We start from the raw sequence: 21,243 nt of genomic DNA, 5'->3' as shown, positions 1-21,243 counted from the left end.
CCGGCCGTGCCCTTTCAAAGGAACCATCCCGGCATTTGCCTGGAGCGATTTAGGGAAATCACGGAAAACCTAAATCAGGATGGCCGGACGCGGGATTGAACCGTCGTCCTCCCGACAGCCGCGTGCAGCGCTGCCGGCGGCAACTTGCGCCGTACGTGAGAGTCTCTGCGTGAAGAGTATCATTGCACAGTTTGTACGGGGTGTCTCCCGCCCTGACAGTGATACGAAGACCTAGTCGTACGTCTTTAGGATATTCCGTCACGCCTTTGCGTAACGGAATAACTCTGCTGTGGAATGTGCGAAGCCATTGCGACCTAATCAATCCTTGCTTGCTCGATGTATGTACTCAGGTAGAGTTGTTGGCAAACCTGTATATCATGACACTGATGCGGTCAGCCCAAGGGCTCCCACCGAAAATAATTAAACTGGAACCTATAAATTAACATACCATCAGCTATGACCGTCGTCCCGTAATAATAACATGAATTTGACGTCAAATCGCTTTCTTATTGGTAAATTCATTCTTAAGCACTTTTACTTACTGCAGCGAAACGGGACGGACTTAGTACGAAAATATACCATTATGCTCTTGTGATGACAAGCATAACGTCGTCATCAATCTTTTTTCTGAGCCCGAGGTTAACTAACATGGTATAACACAATGACGAAAGAATTTGATAGTAGTGGCACCGGAGGATAAGTTCCAGAACCTTCCGAAACAAATGACAGCCGTAAAGAACGAAATGCCTGGGACAGATATTGCGGAAGTGCATAAAACGAAACTATAATATAATTAGTACAGAGTAGGCATGCAGCCCTATGGAAGCAGTGACTGTGTTGTAAATTTCTTCCAATATTATACATTTCGGGGCCAGTTTTCACGATTTATTGCCCATCTCGTCTTATTGCCAACTCATTATTAGATTATCTGTTTCAAAAGAAAAAAATAAAGTAGGATAGTATAATACTAGGAAATTAAACTATAAATCCAGCTGAAGGTGAGTCAACACAATGCGCAGGTGCACGTAAATTACAGCGGATGCACAAAAATCTATGGAAACAACGCACTCACTGCATGCATGCGCGTTAGTGTGTCCGCATGAAGCCAAATTGTGCTAGTAGTCTGCTACGCATCCTCTTCTTTGCTCGGGAGTTTGTGCTGCCTTTCTTGTGATGAAAAGGCGACCACAGAAGGAAACACAAAGGCGACTGTAATTAACTACGAGTAAATAACAGAAGTACGACAAATAAGTGACGGTGATGTTTTGTTTGCAAATTTCAGGAGATCACAGAGGAAGCTTTTACATCTCCTGCTTCGGAACTGCAGCAGTAAGGCTGGTAAAATCGCTTCGTTAGCTGCAAACGGGTGACTTATATACCAGCTTGAACCATTTATCTCGCATTTTAAAACAAAGCATTTCAGTGATTCTAGAAACTGAGAATTGCTTGATGGGGCTTCTTAGTCGTTATGTGAAGTTTAATTGGCTTTCAGTACTTCGTATGTATTTTGTTTTATAGCAGAATTGTTTACCCAACTTCAATCATAAACGGTTATGTATAGATTACCTTGGACTGGGCAAATTCGGAAAGGTCCAGACGCTAGAATCCTAGAACGGAGGTTGCATATTCCAACTTCCTGTTTCTTGCATCATCGATGACCTCCATTTCAGTTTCTAACAATATGTTGGAAAGACACGCATACTCCATTTTTTCTTTTATTCAGATGCCATTCTCCCTAACAGTTGTACTGTTATGTCGCCTTAGCGTGAATATTCGTCCACTGTTTTCACATGCATCTTTCGTAAATTCGTAGACTATTTCTTCTCTGTTTTCCTACTTCGAGCATTATCTTATTCTTTACAATAACGTGATCAGACTGTTTACCTAATACATGATCCTCAGAGGATGATATCTTAAATTTTTCTTCAAATAATCATCAGGAGTGACATCCCATAACACATCTGTTTGTCTATAATTATCAATAAATTTCAGCCTGGTTCCTTTGCAGTCAATAGACATTATTGCACATAAATCATCTTAAAGCATAAGCTCAACGTACTACACAATAAAACACTCCTAGGCCCCGGTTACCTGTCGTCTGCTAAACTGGTTAAGAGATTCCCACCGAACCTGGGCGGGCAATACGCTTTTACGGACGGCCTGCGTTTCGCAGAAACGTGCACGCATAGTTGTGCTGTTCGAATTGCAGGAGAAAGCGCAAAATTGAACAAAAAAAGACATCTTGTTCACGCACCTCTATATCTACACACAAGCATATGTACTGAAAACGTCAGCTGAGAAGTCCAGGGGAAACGGTCGCTATCTAAACGTGTCTGCGTAGTGATGGTACGATCTGCAGACTCTGCGATAGTATATGTGTGAACTTCGACCGGTTCTGTTTCGATTCGTGCGACAGTCCAAACCTTCACATGAAAATGTTTGATAAGAGCACGAAACTCGGTTTCTCCATTTTCAGTCGCAGTCAACCCACTGCCCAATTCGGACGGCTGCCAGCAATGAACTGTACGCTGTACTCCGTTGAAATTCTTTACACTATCCTTGGAATAATCAAGCTTTCCAATCGTAAAGGAACAACAAAAATGTTCCATTCTTTGAAGGAAATTTACCAGAGGTATCACACTACCCTCATAAAGTTGGTAGCTCTTAAATTGCAGATACGTGTTTAAAAATATTCACAATATATAACTGATTCTGAAAACTATGAGGGTAGTGTGATAAGTCTTGTAAATTTCTATGAAAGAATGGAACGTTTTTGTTGTTCCTTTATGGTTGGTAAGCTTCATTATTCCAAGGATTGTGTAATTACCTAACTACTGCTGCAGATAAGCGAAATGCACACCCGATGCAGAACGCATGACGCTCGCCTGCAGAACTGATAAATTAAGCTACTATGAGACGAGTGCGTGACGGCAGAAAAAGGAATCCCATCAAAGGCAAAGGCGAAAAACAGGTCGAAGAGGCAAGATAATACATCAGATAATACTTCAAAGGATGCGTTCTTGAAGTAATGAATTTGTTCTTTTAACAACTATACTGAGTATTTTTTTAATTAGTAAGAATGTATAGCCCCTTAACTGTATCCAAACGGCGTCCCTTAGGAACATGATTACACATACCTAGATATTTACTTTTGAATACATCGTGGGAGGAGACAGTGATCAATGTTATTACTAATAGTTACTATTAAAATCAGTCTTGATTACAAATTTATTTATTCTGGTAACCGGTTTTGACCACGCCTGTGGTCATCTTCAGACCTGCAAGTCCAATACAAAGTCTGGTCAGAGGGCTACATACATTAAAGAAAATGTCTGAAGATGACCACAGGCGTGGTCAAAACCGGTTACCAGAATAAATAAATTTGTAATCAAGACTGATTTTAATAGTAACTATTACACATACCAGACGTTGATCTATGCGTGCTACTCTTTGGCTCCAATTTTTTAAACCCTCAGCAGACAGTTTACTATGTGGCTTATTCAAGCGCGAAGGTTGTGTGTAGACATTAGTTTGATTTGTGTCTTAGTTTATCTGGCATTCTACTATCCCTATTTTTCTTTCTTTTTAAACAATTCCTGTTATGACGGCATGACAATAAGGCGAATATGGTGATGGTATGATTTTTGTAACCTGACGTTTGAATACGGCAATGGCCTTGCCGCAGTGGATACACCGGTTCCCGTGAGATCGCCGAAGTTAAGCGCTGTCGGGAGTGGTCGGCACTCGGATGGGTGACCACCCAGGCAGCCACGCACTGTTGCCTTTTTTCGGGGTGCACTCAACTTCGTAATGCCAATTGAGGAGCTACTCGACCGAATAGTAGCGGCTTCGGTCAAGAATACCATCTTACGACCGGGAGAGCGGTGTGCTGACCCCACGCCCCTCCTATCCGCATCCTCCACCGAGGATGACACGGCGGTCGGATGGTCCCGGTAGGTCACTCGTGGCCTGAAGACGAAGTGAGAGTGAGGTTTAAATACGGAATAAAAGTATCTGCTATATATATACATATTAAGGGGCACTCAATAAGTAAGGCAACACGGTTTTTCCTCGGCCAGTTTTGTTTGAAAAAATGCGAAATTTTTTGTGGGACATCGTGGAGTATTCTCGCTTTAGCCCCTGTATTTTTATGAATTTCCGACCGGTGGCGGTGCTACACGTAGCCCTCAAAATGCCGTCTATAACGCAGGTGCGTTCCAAGAACTGTCATTGAGTTTCTTTTGGCGTTTGTATAACGTGCACGGCAACCTGGCAGTGAAGAAAAACTTGGTGAATGGTCGGGCGAGGCCGCTGAGACCTGTCCGATCTCCCGCGTTACTGCCGGCCGGCCGCACACAGCTGTGAATCCTGCAGTCTTGCACTGCGGCGTGTTCGTAGCCACAAAAATGTGGGGCGAACTTCTCCTTCTCCGTGACAATGCAAGGGCTCACACAAGCTGCGCATCCGAGAGGAGCTCACAACAGTTGATTGGACTGGTTATCCTCATCCATCCTACAGCCCTGATCTCACATCCTCCGACTTCCACGTTTTCGGCCCAACGAAGGATGCAGAGAGTGGTGGTACCATGCCGGTGTACAGGCCCACGCAGTAGCGTGGCGGAAGACCTTCGCATTCAACGGAGAGCAGGTTCAGAAATAAGGTTCTGTAGCCGGAAGAGCGGTGAATAAAACGGTGTATTTATTTATTTATTTATTTATTGAGTTATTTAACCTGGCAAGATTAGGGCCATCAGGCCCTCTCTTACATCTAACCAGGCATTCTACTTATTTTACATTCATACGTTTTAGTAGGCATGTTAAACTACATCTAGTACAAAAAGTGAAATAAACAGTTAGAAAGGTACACCTGGAAAAATACATACATATAGAGTTTATATTCGTAGATCATAAGTACTGTTATAATTAGACATTATTGAAGAGACAAATTTTAGATAGGAGTGCTGGCAGCAGGGAGTATGAGGGAGACTCATGGCGAAGGGAGGAGAAGAATAGACATGATGAAACATAATTAAGGAAATATAAAGGAAAAGAAGATTCCCTGGCTAATAGAGATAGATGAAGGGGAAGGCATCTCAGGAGCAAGATAGGAGACGCTAGCTTTGCTATTTGACAGATGAGAGGATTGGCCTGGTACATTAATTTTGTGGAGAACTTTATGAGGATGATAGTAGGAAATGCTTCAACTTCTTCTTAAAAGCAGCAGGAGATTGAATTTTGCGCAAGGTAAGGGGCAGTTTGTTCCAGAGGCGGACAGCGGCAACTGAGAAGGAGTTTGCAAAAGTTTTTGTTTTGTGAGTGGGCACAGTTAGAATACCAAATAAGAGTGACCTCGTGTTTCTATTATGATGGCATGACAGGTTTTTAATCTCTGAAGCAAGGTACTGGGGTGCTTGCGCGACGAGGAGTCTGTGAAGTAGACATAGTGTATTCGAATCCTCAATAAAACCAACTTGCTTTCAGGAAAAAAGTGTTGTATTACTTATTGAATTCCTCTCGTATTTGTATTTCTTGAGGCGTTAGGCGTATGAAAGGGAGTACAGCACCTTTTATGGGAACAGTGCGCGGTGATGCAACAATTTTCAGCTGGAATTTTCATGTTTTTTTCCCTGTTCACCTTAGTCTTTCATACGAGCAGTAAGCCGGCTTCGAGGAAGGCAAGGTTTACCTATCCAATCACGATGCGGCTCCCCACAGACATGGGCTGCATGCCGTGGAGTTTGTGTGAAATCATATTTCTGTGTGTGTGTGTGTGTGTGTGTGTGTGTGTGAGAGAGAGAGAGAGAGAGAGAGAGAGAGGGGGGGGGAGGGAAGGGGGGGCACGAACAGAACGCTGCGCTCACAGGCTAGCACGCCGCAAAAACCTTTTAGGAGCTCAAATATTTACAAAAGCGCGCCGCGCAGCGCTGCGCCGGAGCCCTGGTGCGTTGGTGTTTGTGTGTGTGTGTGTGTGTGTGTGTGTGTGTGCGTGTGTGTGAGCGCGTGTGTGTGTTCGTGTGCGTGTTGACTCGCCGCCTAACTGTGGAGGCTGATCTGCTGTTGGTTGTCGGCGGGATTCAACAGAGAGCGGCACGGCCCCTGAGACAGATATAGAGACGTGGTGAGCGCCGGCAGGTGGAGAGCCAGCGGAGAAGCAAACGAGGGATACAGTGATAGACAGGGGATACGCAAGCAGAGGAAGAAAGCCTCCTTACAGAACACTGACCGGACAAATGATGAGTGCTTACGAGCTTACAATCGCACCACTATGTACTTGTTGTTTTAAAGATCATTAACGTAAAGCAGTACAACAAACTATGGCGAAATTTAAAAGGGAATTAAAGTTCAAGGAGAAGGAATATAAACTTAAGATTTGCCGACGACACTGTAATCCTGTCAGAGACGGCAAAGGACTTTGAAGAGCAGCTGAATGGAATGAATGACGCCTTGAAAACATGTTGTAAGATGGAGATCAACAAAACTAAAATAAGGACAATGTTACGTAGTCGAATTAAATCAGGAGATGCTAAGGGAATTGGACCAGGAAAAGAGGCAATAATAGCAGTTTAGTTCTGCTATTTGGCCAGTAAAATAACTAATGATGGTCGAGAAAATCAGATATAAAATGCAGGCTGGGCATAGCAACAAAAGCACGTCTAAAAAAGAGGAATTCGTTACCATACAGTATAAAACAAAGAAACAAAAAAAGGCACCGTCTGAACAGGTATACAAGGCCCAATGCGTATATGGAGAGCCATGTGGTCAGTACACCGCTCTCCCAGCTACTTCTCACAAGGGCTGAGTGCACCCCGCTTGCCAACAGCACTCGGCAGACCTGGACAGTCCCCCAACTAAGAGCTGGGCAAGCCCGACAGCGCTTAGCTTCTGTGATCTGACGGGAAGCAGTGTTACCACTACAAGGCCGTTGGCACCATACAATATATGCTACTGGGGGAAAAAAATTAGTACATCTGTGAAGGCGACGTCAGTTTTGATCCGATGACGGCATGTGCCATGTACTGATAATGGTTTGAAAGTCGCCCGCCGGCCGGGGTGGCCGAGCGGTTCTAGGCGCTTCAGTCTGGAACCGTGCGACCGCTACGGTCGCAGGTTCGAATCCTGCCTCGTGCAGTAGTTCTAAGTTCTAGGGGACTGATGACCTCAGAAGTCCCATAGTGTTCAGAGTCATTTGAACCATTTTTGAAAGTCGTCCGCCACCAAATAGCGTAGTGTCATAGCTGTCAGAGCGCCATCTGTGTCTACCCTTTCATAAGGCATGCTCGCAGCTAGAAGGCTCAGTGTGGTGCAAAAGTGTGCAGACAGCCATGTCATGGAGATGCACTAGTGCTTCCCACATCCAACTGAGCGATCTTGAAAGGGGTCAAATTTTGGCCTTCCATGTGGCAGGAATTGCCACACACACTGGATGTGTTGCGTCAGTTGCAGAACGATGCTGGCAGAGGTGGTCACGTGAACATTCTCACACCCGTAGACTAAGTGCTGGACGTCCACGCAGCATAGACGCCCGCCAGGATCGTCGTACTGTAACGACAACAATGGCAGATCTTACAGCTACCACAGCGCAAAGAAGTGTTTTTCAACCCAGATGTGTCAACATGAGCTGTTGCGAACCGGTTATTAGCAGTGGGACTACTGGCACGCACACCTCTGGCCCGACTTCCGCTCACGCAACAGCATCGACGTGCACTGCTGGACTGGTGTCGTCAGAGGATCACTTGGAATATGGAATGGCGTGCCGTGGTCTTCAGTAGTGAAAGCAAATTCTACCTGCATGCAATTGATTTTCATTTGTGCGTATGACATAAACCTGGTGAATGCTGTTACGCTGGAGTCCATTCGTTCAGACACACCAGCTCCACCCCAGGCCTTATGTTCTACAATCCTAGTTTACCTTTCGTGTTTCTGCAGGGGACACTAGCCAGTGCTTGCTACGTGCAGAATGCCATTAGACCTTTTACAGTTCTTTCGACAGGAAAGTGATGTGTCGTTCCAACAGTATAATTTTTGCCCACACACTGCCCGCGAAACTCAGCGTGATCTGCAATAGCTGCAGCAACTTCCCTGGCCAGCACTATCTCCAGACTTGTCCCCCATCGAGCATGCGTGGGAGATGATTGGACGAGAAGTGACTCGTGCGACTCGTCGACCAACAACTCTTACAGAACTACGTGAACAGGTCGAGCCGGCATCGCATAACGTATCCCAGGACCGTATTCGCCATCTGTACAAACGATTGGATTCCAGAGTCAGCGCTTGCATTGCCACTCGTGCAGACTAAACCAGCTAAAGTCGATGCCTGGTACCTCACAACCGCGAGTGCTATGAAACCTCCTGGCAGATTAAAACTGTGTGCCGGACTCGAACTCGGGACCTTGGCTTTCGCGGGCAAGTGCTCTACCAACTGAGCTACCCAAGCACGACTCACGCCCCGTCCTCACATCTTTAATTCCGCCAGTACCTCGTCTCCTACCTTCCAAACATCACAGAAGCTCTCCTGCGAAGCTGTGAGGACGTGGCGTGAGTGGTGCTTGGGTAGCTCAGTTGGTAGAACACTTGCCCGCGATAGGTCCCGAGTTCGAGTCTCGGTCCGGCACACAGTTTTAATCTGCCAGGAAGTTGCATATCAGCGCACACTCCGCTGTAGAGTGAAAATTTCATGCGAGTGCTATTGTTCTGCAAATGTAATCATTTCGTGTGCTTCATATGCACTGTTGCGACAATAAATCCTCTTGAGTCAATTGGATACCTCTAGAAGGGTGTACTAATTTTTTTCCGGCAGTGTAATTTTAAGTGTAGGAGGTCTATTCCGAAGATATTTTCCTTGTAGGGACCAGAGAGATGGACAGGAAGCAATGCAGACAAAAAGAGACAGGATTGAGAAACGTTCTGCTGCAGTAGAATGTTGAAGATTAGATCGGTAGATCGAATAACTGATGAAGATGTACTCAATCGAACAGCGGAACCGGGCCCAACCTGACTAAAAGGAGGGTTCGGTTGGTAGGACAAATTGTGGAGCACGAAGGAATCGTCACCTTGGCATTGTAGGAAAGTGTAGAGGGTGAATATTGTACGGAGACAACAAGCTTGGCTACGGTAGCGAGGTCCAGGCGGCAGTAGCCATGTAGAGATGGTTTGCACAGGATATACTAGTGTGGAGAGCTGCATCAGACCAGTCTTCGAACTGAAGACCGTAACAACAACAATCGTACTTTTAGCAAAAATTTAAATTTATTCTCCTGTCTGAATGTAGCCTCATCCCATTTTAAATCTCGGATATATTATGTGGATCTATTTCTCATTTTGACGTACTCGCAGAAAGTCTGATCGAAAAATAATATGCAACCCACTTAGCTCAGTAAAGTGAAACATTAAGGGAATGAAACTGTTGTTCCTTTGCCGCTTAAGATGTGGTTAATAATATTTGTCTTCTCTTCTTTCAGGTGAGTCTGATCAGCGATACGTCCTACTACGCCAAGGTGCAGTGATCGGATTCCTCTGCAATCCCGGATATGACGCAGGTAAATCGACCCACAGTTAATTGTTATCAGCGATGGAGAGACAACGCAGTCAGTTGAAGTAAAGTGTCCTGGTAACAGCAGTGGTACAATGAAACAAACAGCCGTCTCCAATCTGTAGAAGATACTCTTTTCCACACACTCACAGTATCACGTATCGAATCTATCTCTCTCTTTCTTTCTCTCTCTGCCACGTGTTTCTTTCCAGTCACAAATCCGGAAGGCGGGTTCGCCTGCCACACTTTTGCCTCACTGGAGTGGTTCATTGTTACTATGCTATCCTTACTGCTTGGATAATTTGTTACCCAGTACGGCAGATCCAAGATGGCTGCCACTGTAATGTCATAATCAAATATGGCAGTTCGAAATTAATACCTCCGTTACTTTAGTAAGTTCGACCTCAAGGTCATCCTGAAGGATATTTTTCCGTCACCCTATGATACTGCAGTGGACCTAAAGTCTAAAATAGTGAAAAATTACAAAAAATCTATGTTTAGAATGGCGAGATAGCTCGTTTGATGTGTTTTGAAGATATGCAGATTGCGTGGTCATTTTATTTAAACATTTAGGAACGGTGTTGATCCCTTTCAGTTTAGCTATCGGTATGTTGCAAAACACACGTCATACAAGTCGCCGGCTCTGTGATGGATGTGAAATGGTAAGACAACTTCTTTGACACGTTTCATCTAGTTGCATATTGCATAGTCAATTTATGTAAATAGTTAAGGATGTCTGTAGCACGTCACAGGGAATGTGTGTAGCAGCATTTTACTATCAGGACATTTGTACGTCGAAGGAGTTCTTACAGTTAGGCAGTAAAAAAACCTACGATTACCCATCCAGAGCAGGACAGAGTGGAATGACCACATGAAATAAATATTAGGAGAACTGGATACCGGAGTGATCTATTAAAGCAAGCTTAAGGAAATGTGAGTTATCCACGAAAGAAGCGGCTCACGAAATACTGGATCGACCGATTCTTGGGTGCTGTTCGTTAGCCTACGGTCCTCACCAGTGATAAATAGAACACTTGCCCGTGGAAACCAAAGGTCCCGACTTTGAGTATCGGTGTGGCTCAGTTTTAATCTGGCAGGAAGTTTCATATCAGCGGACACTCCGCTGCAGAGTGATAATTTCATTCTAATAGATGAGGTAGACAAGAAAGAAAAAAAGCAATGTCTTTCGTCACGGGATGATTTAGTCGGCGCAAGAGCGTTATGGAGGTGCTCGTCAAAGTCCGTGGCTAACGCTACAAGAGAGTCGCTGTGCGTCACGGAAACGTTTGCTGTTGAAGTTCCGACGCAGTAGGTTCTAGGAAAAGTCGGGCAGCACATCACTTCTTCCTAAATACGTCTCATGAACTGAGCGCGGCGAGAAAAGTAGAGAAACCACAGAAAAAAGGGAGGTTATCGACAGTTTATTGTTCTCCTCACCACCATTCATGATTGGAACACAGAAGGGGAAAAATATAGTGGTTCCAGAAATACCCTGCGCCACACACCACTGGCTGGCTTGAGAGCTACAGACGTAAGTGCAAATATAGATGATGAGTTCGTAGAAAGTCGAAACTGACTTCAACTCACCATGTGTGACCTGAGGAATACAGGGCGTAACGGTTATAAGTACATATATTTCTATTGGTGACTGAGAGCGGTATACTGAACAACATTACAACAATATTTTCATCATTTGGAAACTAAGAATTACAGCTACTACAAGTTGTATGTTTTTAGGTTGGTTAGTACATGCAGGTACATGTGGCAAGAGCAAGTCATTAACGCTTATTTTCCCTTGGGAAGCAGATTAGGTGCTGAAATATGGACGTGTGGACACGAAACGTTTAGCTTATACTGACAAGCGTAGTCGACTTAGTGGTCCAATTACGGCTGTGCAGAAAACATCAAGTCGTAAAGTTCGTCACGAGTTTGTGGGAAGAGTATTAGACGGAGAGAAAAAGACAAGCAACACACTGATGGGTGTACGTATTAGGCTACCAGACATAAAAATGTCTGCACTTATGGCTGTTACGCCCTCTATAATTAATATACAGGGTGGGCAGAAACAGTCTGAAAAGCTAGTAAGGATGTTGCAGGGAAGATTGTGCTGAGAAGTAACTGTTAAAGAAAAAATTCGAAACTCTGTGCCGTTTACGAGTTATTTAGAACTGAAGTTAGCCACTCAGGACGTTTCGCGCGCAAATTCAAGCACTTTCGCGCATTAAAATGCGGTAATGCTCAGACAGCTGTTGGTCCGTGAGTTACCACTTTTGAAATGCTCGTTACTGGTTAAAATCTACGTGTTTTGGAAGTGATAGATTTAAACTACGTCAGCATAGGCTGCTTTTGTTCGGTTTGGGGAAACTAAACTGAGAACAGTTTGGCGACACTGTCTCAGGTAGGCTGCTTGAATTTAAGCGCGCGACGACCCGACTTGCTGACTTCAGTGCTAAATAACTCGGAGACGGCGCTTTTTCTTAACAATTAGTTTTCGGCACTGCTTCCCACGCAAACACCCTTTCAAGCTTCTCAGACCGTTTCTGACCATCCTGCATAGTAAAAAACTGCGATGTTACTTCTCGAATTTGTTGTGGACTTTGGAATCCCTCGAACAGCAGCAGGTGACTGTGTCAGTAGAGGGCGGCCCGCACGGAGAGCTGCAGTCTCAGCGAATAGAGACTGCAGTGGGACATCATTTCTGCCCTCCAGTCGCTGTTATTGTTGGCGCCAGCCGCGGGCGACGCAGGGGTGGCGCCAGTCGACAATGGCTACCCTGTGGCCTGCTCCGCGACCCCTTGGCGCCAGCGGGAGAGTCGAACAGCCGGCGGATGCAATCACGGCACCGGCGGCTCTAATGAAATCGCTTTGACCCCGCGGATGTCCCCAGCTGGCGCCAGCAAATGATGAACTGCTGCCTGATGAGCAGCCAACTCTCCTCTGACGCTGAGGGCCGGTCGGGCGAAAACACAGCGCGGCTTCGCCTCCATGCATTGCTTTGTTTGCTCTGGGGAACAGCTACACGAAGTGATGCCAGCCAAGCCACCCACAGGTACAGGCCATTCGTGGAGTCATGGCGACCACCGTCCCTGGATCTCCCACCAGATCTAAAAAGAAAAACCTTGGACCAAACAGATGAAAGTCGGAAGCTGTGACTTCCGCGGTGTAGGAGTTTTGTGAGCTCCTCTCGGGTGCGCAGACTGGCATGAGTACTTGCGTTGTCATGAAGAATGAGAAGTTCGTTTGCATATTTGTGCCTACAAACACGCTGAAGTACTTTCTTCAGTTTCCTGAAGGTAGCTCAATGCAGTTCAGAGTTGATCGTTGCGCCAGCAGGGCGGACATCGATCAGAATAAGCCATTCAGATTCCCAGAAGACTTTCGCTGTGGCTTTACTGGCTCAGGGTGCGGCATTGAACTTCATTTCGAAGAAGAGCTGGTGTGGCGCCACTCCATGAATTGCCTTTTTATTTCCAGTGCGAATAACCCATGTTTCATCGCCTGTGACGATGCTCAACAGAAATTAGTCATGATCATCCTCGTAACGAGCAGGAAATTCCACAAAGATTGTCCTCCGTTGCTCTTTGTGGTTTTCTGTTACCCAGCGAGGAAGCCGGAGGTCACACACACACCTTTGAATATCCCAACTTGCGCACAAATCTTTCAGCACTACGAATACGGACGTCCAGTTGTGAACCGATGTGTTTGATTATCATCTGTGGATCATCCCGAATGAGAGTGTCCGCACGTCCTAACATTGCAGGAGTCACAGCTGTGTGTGGCCGGCTGGAGATCGGACAGGTTTGCGCGACCTTGTTGCGATGATGACAAGACGCGTCGCCCAAATGATCGCTATTCGTTTGTTCACTCCCAGGTCTCCGTAAAAATTGTACGCGTCTATCTACGAGGGTTGGAACTTTAATAGTGGCAACTGCTTATTTACAGCTCGTACAAAATAGATACGTGTTTCAAAGTTTTACTGAACTTCAAAGTAGTCACCAGCATTGTGTGTAATCCGTTGCCAGCGATGTGAATGACGTAGGATGCTCTTAGCAGTGCCAGTTTTTGTTGACAGTTCGAGCGGCGCGGTCTATTGCCCGACGAATTTGTAACAGTTCTGAAGCGAATGCCGTAAAGTGTTTCCTTCAGTTCAGAAATCGAGTTGAACTCACGAGCGTTTAAGTCAGGGGAGTGCAGTAGGTGGTATAGCACTTACCAGCCCCATCAGTCAACCAAATCAGTAACAGCTGGCACTCTACGTGCTTGGGCATTGTCCTGCAAAATGATGGTCAGGTCCTGCAGCAAGTGTCATCACTTCTGTCTCGAAGCTGGTCGTAGGTTGTGTTCCAAAAATGAACAGCATAGAGACAGAAATGATGTCACTTTCTGCAGGACCTGACCATCATTTTGCAGGACGATGCTCAAGCACGTACAGTGCAAGCTGTTACTGATTTGTTTGACTGATGGGGCTGCTAAGTGCTGTACCACCTACTGCGCTCCTCTGAATTAAGCCCTCGTGAGTTCAACTCGATTTCTGAACTGAAGGAAACACTTCACGGCATTCGCTTGAGAACTACTGCAAATTCGTCAGGCAAGCTTGCATTCAACAGTCTGGCGGTCGCGCCGGCTATTAATGTATCAGCATTTCACATTTGTAATGGCTTATCTCGCGCTTACATTTGCAATGTTAATCACTTAAATATGTTACCTACACAAATGCATTCCCTAAATTTCGGTATTTTACATTAATTATTTTTTGGTGTTGCGATTTTTTTCCGTGAGTGTAGTTACAACTTAGAAAGGAACACCATGTCGTCTCAAGGATCGCCATCGCTATTGGGTACAAACAAAGTATGTTGAGCATACCAACTAGCTGTGCGTGAATTCCAAACGGTGTAATTGACAGGGTTATTAAAAAATTGTAAATGGCCAAACAGCAAGATTGTTTCCCACCTGCTGAAGCAGAAGTGCAGACCAAGAAACGAATGCGTAACTGCAGGACAAGAATCCGAGACGAACAAGACAAGGTCTGTTTTCCAAATTTGTGAAGAGAAATTTCAAGATTTGAAAGATATAGATTTAGATTTCGTCCCAATTTGCGAAATTATGAGAGCTTCAAGACTGCATTCTGTAAAGCAAGAAGAGAAGCCTTTGAGACGACCCAGAATTCTGACAATTTTTCGGAGATTCAACTGAGCAAAGAAAGATATTCTGAAATTTGTGATCTTAGGCTTTCCCTGATTATATGCTGCTTCCATGGTTCTCGGCAGCACTGCCGGATCCGATCGTCGTTTGCTGGCAGTGTATCGTCAAAAAATGGCAGATCACTACGAAAACACCATACAACGCCAGTTTTCCGCCCTTCAGCCAAAACACGAGCCTTATTAGTGACAGTGAAAGACAACCTGTGTCTCATAAACACACGGGTGCACCAAATTCCCTGTTAATGTGGGAAAACTTATATTGGACAAACGATCCACACAACTGACCATTGATGTATAGAAGTTGAGCTCTACACCCGCTTACTGCAGCCCAACAAGTCTGCAATAGCAGAACACTGCACTGAAAATGAACGTAGAATGAATTGCCAGCAAACGAAAGTCCACGCTACCACCGATAAATTTTGGAACTGCATGTTCTATGAAGCAACTGAAATTCATGTGATGGATAGTTTAATCAACAGGGACACTGGATCCCGACTGAGCAAAGCATGGGAGCCAATACTGAGCTCCATCAAAGCGAAACATGACACCCGGACACGAGACGCGACAGGGACGGCGGATGGAGGGGAGCTGAGACTGTCCTCTCCAACGTCGTAACTGCGCGCATCCCCATCACAGAACATGACACGAGGTTGGCGAGGCCCGAACTCTGGACCGACATGTATAAATACCGCGAGCCCGCATCAAAGTCTTCATTCCATCAGCACCACTTGATGATGGCTGAACGGTTGTCCGCCGAAATATTGTAGACTTGGACCTTCGGATCCGATAGTACACACGAGAACCTTGGACGCTTTTTGAAATTAACTGAAAATAACAGTTCTGTGAAAATTTATGATGGGTATATTTCTGATAAAAGAATCCTAGTGTTCGGCTGTGAGGAAGCGGAGAAGTTCCTGTCTGAAAATGGAAGTCTTCTTATGGACGGGGTATTTGGCAGCTGTTTGAAGCAGTTCAAACTACTCTACATCACACACGTTGGCTATGGAGGCACAGAAGAAGAGACAAAGGTATTCCTGTTTTATTTGCCTTGCTCCAAAACAAAAGTCAAGATACATCTGAAACACTTTTTCTGGATTGAAAACTAATATGTCTGAGTGGTCACTGCAAGCTGCAGTGCTAGACTTTGTTTTGTAGCTTAACTGTTGCCATTTCAGTTTCCCCCGAAACATCCTTTTGCGATTGCAATTTTCAAAAATGGTTCAAATGGCTCTGAGCACTATGGGACTCAACTGCTGTGGTCATAAGTCCCCTAGAACTTAGAACTACTTAAACCTAACTAACCTAAGGACATCACACACATCCATGCCCGAGGCAGGATTCGAACCTGCGACCGTAGCAGTCGTGCGGTTCCAGACTGTAGCGCCTTTAACCGCTCGGCCTCTCCGGCCGGCTGCAATTTTCACCTCGGCCAATGTCTGTGGAAGAAATACTACAACTGGGGTTAAGGTAGGAATACAGGGATACCGAAGATCTGCCATTGTTTTGTCGCATGTGTGCTGCAGTGGCATATCCTTCACCAAAGTGTGTTTATGAAGCGTAGATTCTAATGATGGAGGGAATTCCCATCGGCGAAAAGGTCATGAAATTCGCAGACTGTATGGTCAATCAATGAATGAGCGATCCTAGTATACCAACTGAAATGTACTATAACAACAGCAGAACACCACTCAACTCAAGAATGTTGAAGAGGTTGTCTGCCCACAGGTACTTAGAAATTGGTTAAGCGTTATCTCTGCACAGATAAGTGCTCAACGAAGGTGCGCAGGTGGCATCGAGGGTGCTGCCAAATGTGGGGGGGGGGGGGGGGGAGGTACCCTTTGATGAGATTCGGAGTGTTCCTGGTATCTGGTATGACACATTACTGTCTCACAAATGCTAACAGTGGAAGGTTTTCCTAAGAAATTGTTGGATGTGCAGGCCTAACTTCAGGTCTTGCACAGTTGTCTCGATGTCCATTTAGTCTTCAACGCCGTTTGTAGATACAAACGTGAGTGCAATTGATTGTGAGTGATGGAACGACAAATAGGAAAATCTCAGTCCTGCGTCAATGAAAATCTAGAAATAAAAGGTTGCCACCCTGGTTTTTAATAAAAATTAAAGAAAAAACAGTCTTTAGAGCCAATCTAACGATAATATTTGAACCTAAGTTATCGGAGTCTAATCTTCACTTATCGAGCAAGATTGCAAGATCAGAAAAATACGTATGAACGATTTTAATGAACGTTCGAAGTCAAACACTCACGAATTCGCGTATAAACGTTCTCTGAGGCACTTTTTATCACCAAATCACTTTTGCGTGGAATCATATTCCGTCCACTGCACATACGTTTCGTGTCTCCGAAAACTAGTCCAAGACCGTCTACTGAGCTAGCTTCAGTGCTTCGTGCCTGCCTGCACAGGGCGCGTTTCGGATTGCTCTGTTTATTCAGCCAATGATTGTCAGTATGATATAAAATTCTAATTGAAATGTGAGCTTGATTTTGGATTTACTGAAGTCATGGTTAGAAAGCTGACATTGGAGGGTGTTGGTACGTGAAGATAAGCAAAGGATAGGAAAGGATGGAGAGTAGCATCAAAATAATCGAAAGACTGACGGGTTAGAGCAGCGGTCGTCAAACTGCGGCCAGAATCAGATATTTGTGCGTGCTGCTATTCTTATCCGTATTTTACAACAATACTAGCGGCCCACTCCGGCTTCGCACGGACAGCATCTGTCGGCGTAGCGGTAATTTTGTTTAAGAGGCAGTGCGTAGAGTAAAGTTTTAAAAATTAGAGAATAACGTTAGGTAACTGAACATCATCACTTTCATATAAATCAAACGCTTTAAGCATTCGATCCCACAACATACCCCTTACCAACGACGCGCTTTACCACTAGACCACCAAGCCCGTTTCCAGTAACGTGGAATCCGAACCACGTTTTGCTTCTGGAAACTGTCCGCAACATTGTGGAATGAATGCTAGGTTAAGAGACAGTGAAAAATCCATGGCCACATCTGGAACCTGTCCTGCTTCCTTCCCGTTTTCAAGTACGCGCTTTATTTGTAGACCAGTAGGCCCGACTTGGATTTTACTCACGTTTGGTAATTGTCTGGAGTTGAGGCAAATGTACCGCTAGATGACAACGCCATAGTTTTCACAGCGGCGGCAGACTTTAATTCATCGTAGTTCTGCCAAATTCTATGAAATATTTATAACATTATGTATACAACCTTCCTTGAGAGTCAAAATTTAATTAGTGAAAACATGATCAAAAACCCTACAGTAGTTCAGACAGAAGCGAGCACGAAACCTCAATTTATGTACTTAAGAGTTACATCTAGCAACCAACAGCCGAATCTAAAAACGTGAACCAACTTTAAGAACTTCTTAAGAGTGAAGTTTTCCTGCTCAGTAACAAACAAAAATGCTTACAGAGAGAGTAATATTTTAAGATGTGCGTAATATTGTTTGGCGTTGGTGAGTTCGAATGTAAGCTGACTAAAGTTGTCCGCTTACTTTACGGGCGAGAAGTAAGTAAGGTGACAATTGATGGGTTAGAGGCTGGGAAAGGGGGAATGTTTTATTGTTTGTCTTCCAGTATCACGGACGTACGTGACTCGTAGCAGTCTACTGCTGTCGTGTACATTTTGTCCCGTAAGTAACATGGATTCGTGAATGCCCATTACGGAGGGGGTTATCTTCAAATATGGTACGTATTTGTAACAAGGAATATGAAATTAAATTAAAAAGCACTCCGTCGTCAGGCCACGAGTGGCCTACCGGGACCATCCGACCGCCGTTTCATCCTCAAGGAGGATGCGGATAGGAGGGGCGTGGGGTCACCACATCGCTCTCCCGGCCGTTATGATGGTATTCTTGACCGAAGCCGCTACTATTCGGTCGAGTAGCTCCTCAATTGGCATCACGAGGCTGAGTGCACCCCGAAAAATGGCAACAGCGCAGGCGGCCTGGATGGTCACCCACCCAAGTGCCGTCCACGCCCGACAGCGCTTAACGTCGGTGATCTCACGGGAAGCGGTGTGAAATTAAATTAAGGCTGTCGTAATATAACGCAAAGTGTAGAAAAAATGACTTTCAAATCATTTAGGAGGGACATTTCATAAATAACGCACACTAATATTTTACGTACATTTTTTTCAGTATCTCGTTGCAGTCCTTCAGTATAGTTGCCCTGCTTCTCTATGACTGAATCCCAACGTCTCTGCCGGCCGGGGTAGCCGTGCGGTTCTAGGCGCTACAGTCTGGAACGGCGCGACCACTACGGTCGCAGGTTCGAATCCTGCCCCGGGTATGGATGTATGTGATATCCTTAGGTTAGTTAGGTGTGAGTAGTTCTAAGTTCTAGGGGACTGATGACCTCAGAATTTAAGTCCCATAGTGCTCAGAGCCATTTGAGCCCAACGTCTCTGAAGGTTTGTTATTAATTCCAGGACACCACATCTGTTTATCTGTCGAATAGCTCGGGTAACGGTGAAAGAAAGCTCTTCCAGAGAATGAGAATAACGTCCACGCATGCGGTTTTTCAACTTTGGGAACAAGACGAAGTCTTATGGACACCAGGCTTTAGGGAGGATGCGGCAACACGTCCTATCCGTATTCCGGTAGTTTTTGCACCACAACACTGTCGATATGCGGACGAGCGTTGTCATGGAGAATGAGTTTCCTGCCTCGAGCAACTGAGGTCGGGTTTTGTGCGTTTTCCTGCCCAGGTTTTGCATAAAATTACGATAATGCACTGCAGCGACAATTGTTGCACGTGGGACTCCATCTGTCATGATGATTCGTTGGTGACCAAAATCATCATTTGCTTTAGCTTTGATTGAGCGCGTCGAAATTGTTTTGCACGTGGAGAATGTGAAACTCTCCACTCATTGGACTGTGATTTCAACTCCCGCTTAAAGTCTTAATTCACGTTTCATCAATAGCTACTGTTTGACACAAGAACCGGGATCTACACGGTTGAATTGCTGTTTGAGCAAGGTTGCAATGTCCAGGTGTGTCTGCTTCTCTTCAGCAGTCAGTGTGAGACCTATGTCGAAAATTTTTCTCTTCTTCAAATCATTTGTCAGAATGTGGAATGCGGATGTTGGGGAATTCCCGTGGCTTCAAGAGAGTTTCTCACAAGTCGCACTGCGATCCTCTTCAAGAGCATCTGCCACAAGGTTCACACTTGGTTCATCTGTTGACATTTTTGACCTTCCGAGTCTTGGATTATCGTCTATGCTCATGCGACCACCACGAAAACGATTAACCCAACGAGAAAGTGTACTGCGGTCAACTGTAAACTCACCAGAAACTTCACTTAATGCACTATGGATTTCTTTCGGGTTTTTGCTGTGTAAAGTTTCAATCTTGATGTACGATCTCTGGTCTTCGACAGTCACAGTACCCGAGACCCCTGCAGGGTCCGTTTCTACCTCTCTTCTAGTTTACGTCGGAATACACAGCGAAAAAACAAAAGCACGTGCTTCTTCCTCAGGCTCCCACCCACGTGGGTTGGAACTTTAATAGTGGCAACTATTTATTTAAAGCTCGTACAAAAAAGGTGCGTGTTTCAAAGTTTTACTGGCCTTCAAAGTAGTCACCACCATTGGGTATAACTCGTTGCCAGCGATGTGGAAGTCGTAGCATACTCTTAGCAGTGCAAGTTGTGTTTACAGTTTGAGTGGCGCGGTCTGATGCCCGAGGAATTTGTAACAGTTCTGAAGCGAATGCCGTGAAGTGTTTCCTTCAGTTAAGAAATCGAGTTGAACTCACAAGGGCTTAAGTCAGGGGAGTGCAGTAGGTGGTATAGCACTTAGCAGCCCCATCAGTCAATCAAATCAGTAACAGCTTGCACTCTACGTGCTTGGGCATTGTCATGTAAAATGATGGTCAGGTCCAGCAGAAAGTATCATCACTTCTGTCTCTAAGCTGGTCGTAGGTTGTGTTCCAAAAATGAACAGCATAGAGACTGAAGTGATGACACTTCCTGCAGGACTTGACCATCATTTTGCAGGAAAATTCTCAAGCACGTACAGTGTAAGCTGTTACTGATTTGTTTGACTGATGGGGCTGCTAAGTAATACACCACCTACTGCACTCCCCTGACTTAAGCCCTCGTGAGTTCAACTCGATTTCTAAACTGAAGGAAACACTTCACGGCATTCGCTTAAGAAGTGTTACAAATTCGTTGGGCAATAGACCGCGTCGCTCGAACTGTCAAGACAACTGGCACTGCTAAGAGTATCCTACGACTTCCACATCGGTGTTAACGGGTCATACACAATTCTGGTGACTACTTTGAAGTTCAGTAAAACTTTGAAAGACGTATCTATTTTGTACGAGCTGTAAATAAATAGTTGCCACTATCGAAGTTCCAACCCCCGTACATCTGTTGCATCTGTTGCATCAAACAATCCGTTAATCACCCACCCATACAAAAAAAAGAAGAAGAAGGAAAAGAAACGTAACGCCAGGCAATTACGGTTTCACAGCTGTGTGGTCGCTG

The sequence above is a fragment of the Schistocerca americana genome, chromosome 8, assembly GCF_021461395.2.
Source record: "Schistocerca americana isolate TAMUIC-IGC-003095 chromosome 8, iqSchAmer2.1, whole genome shotgun sequence".
In the NCBI taxonomy this organism is placed as follows: Eukaryota; Metazoa; Arthropoda; class Insecta; order Orthoptera; family Acrididae; genus Schistocerca; species Schistocerca americana.
Note: the sequence above shows the minus strand (reverse complement) of the source record.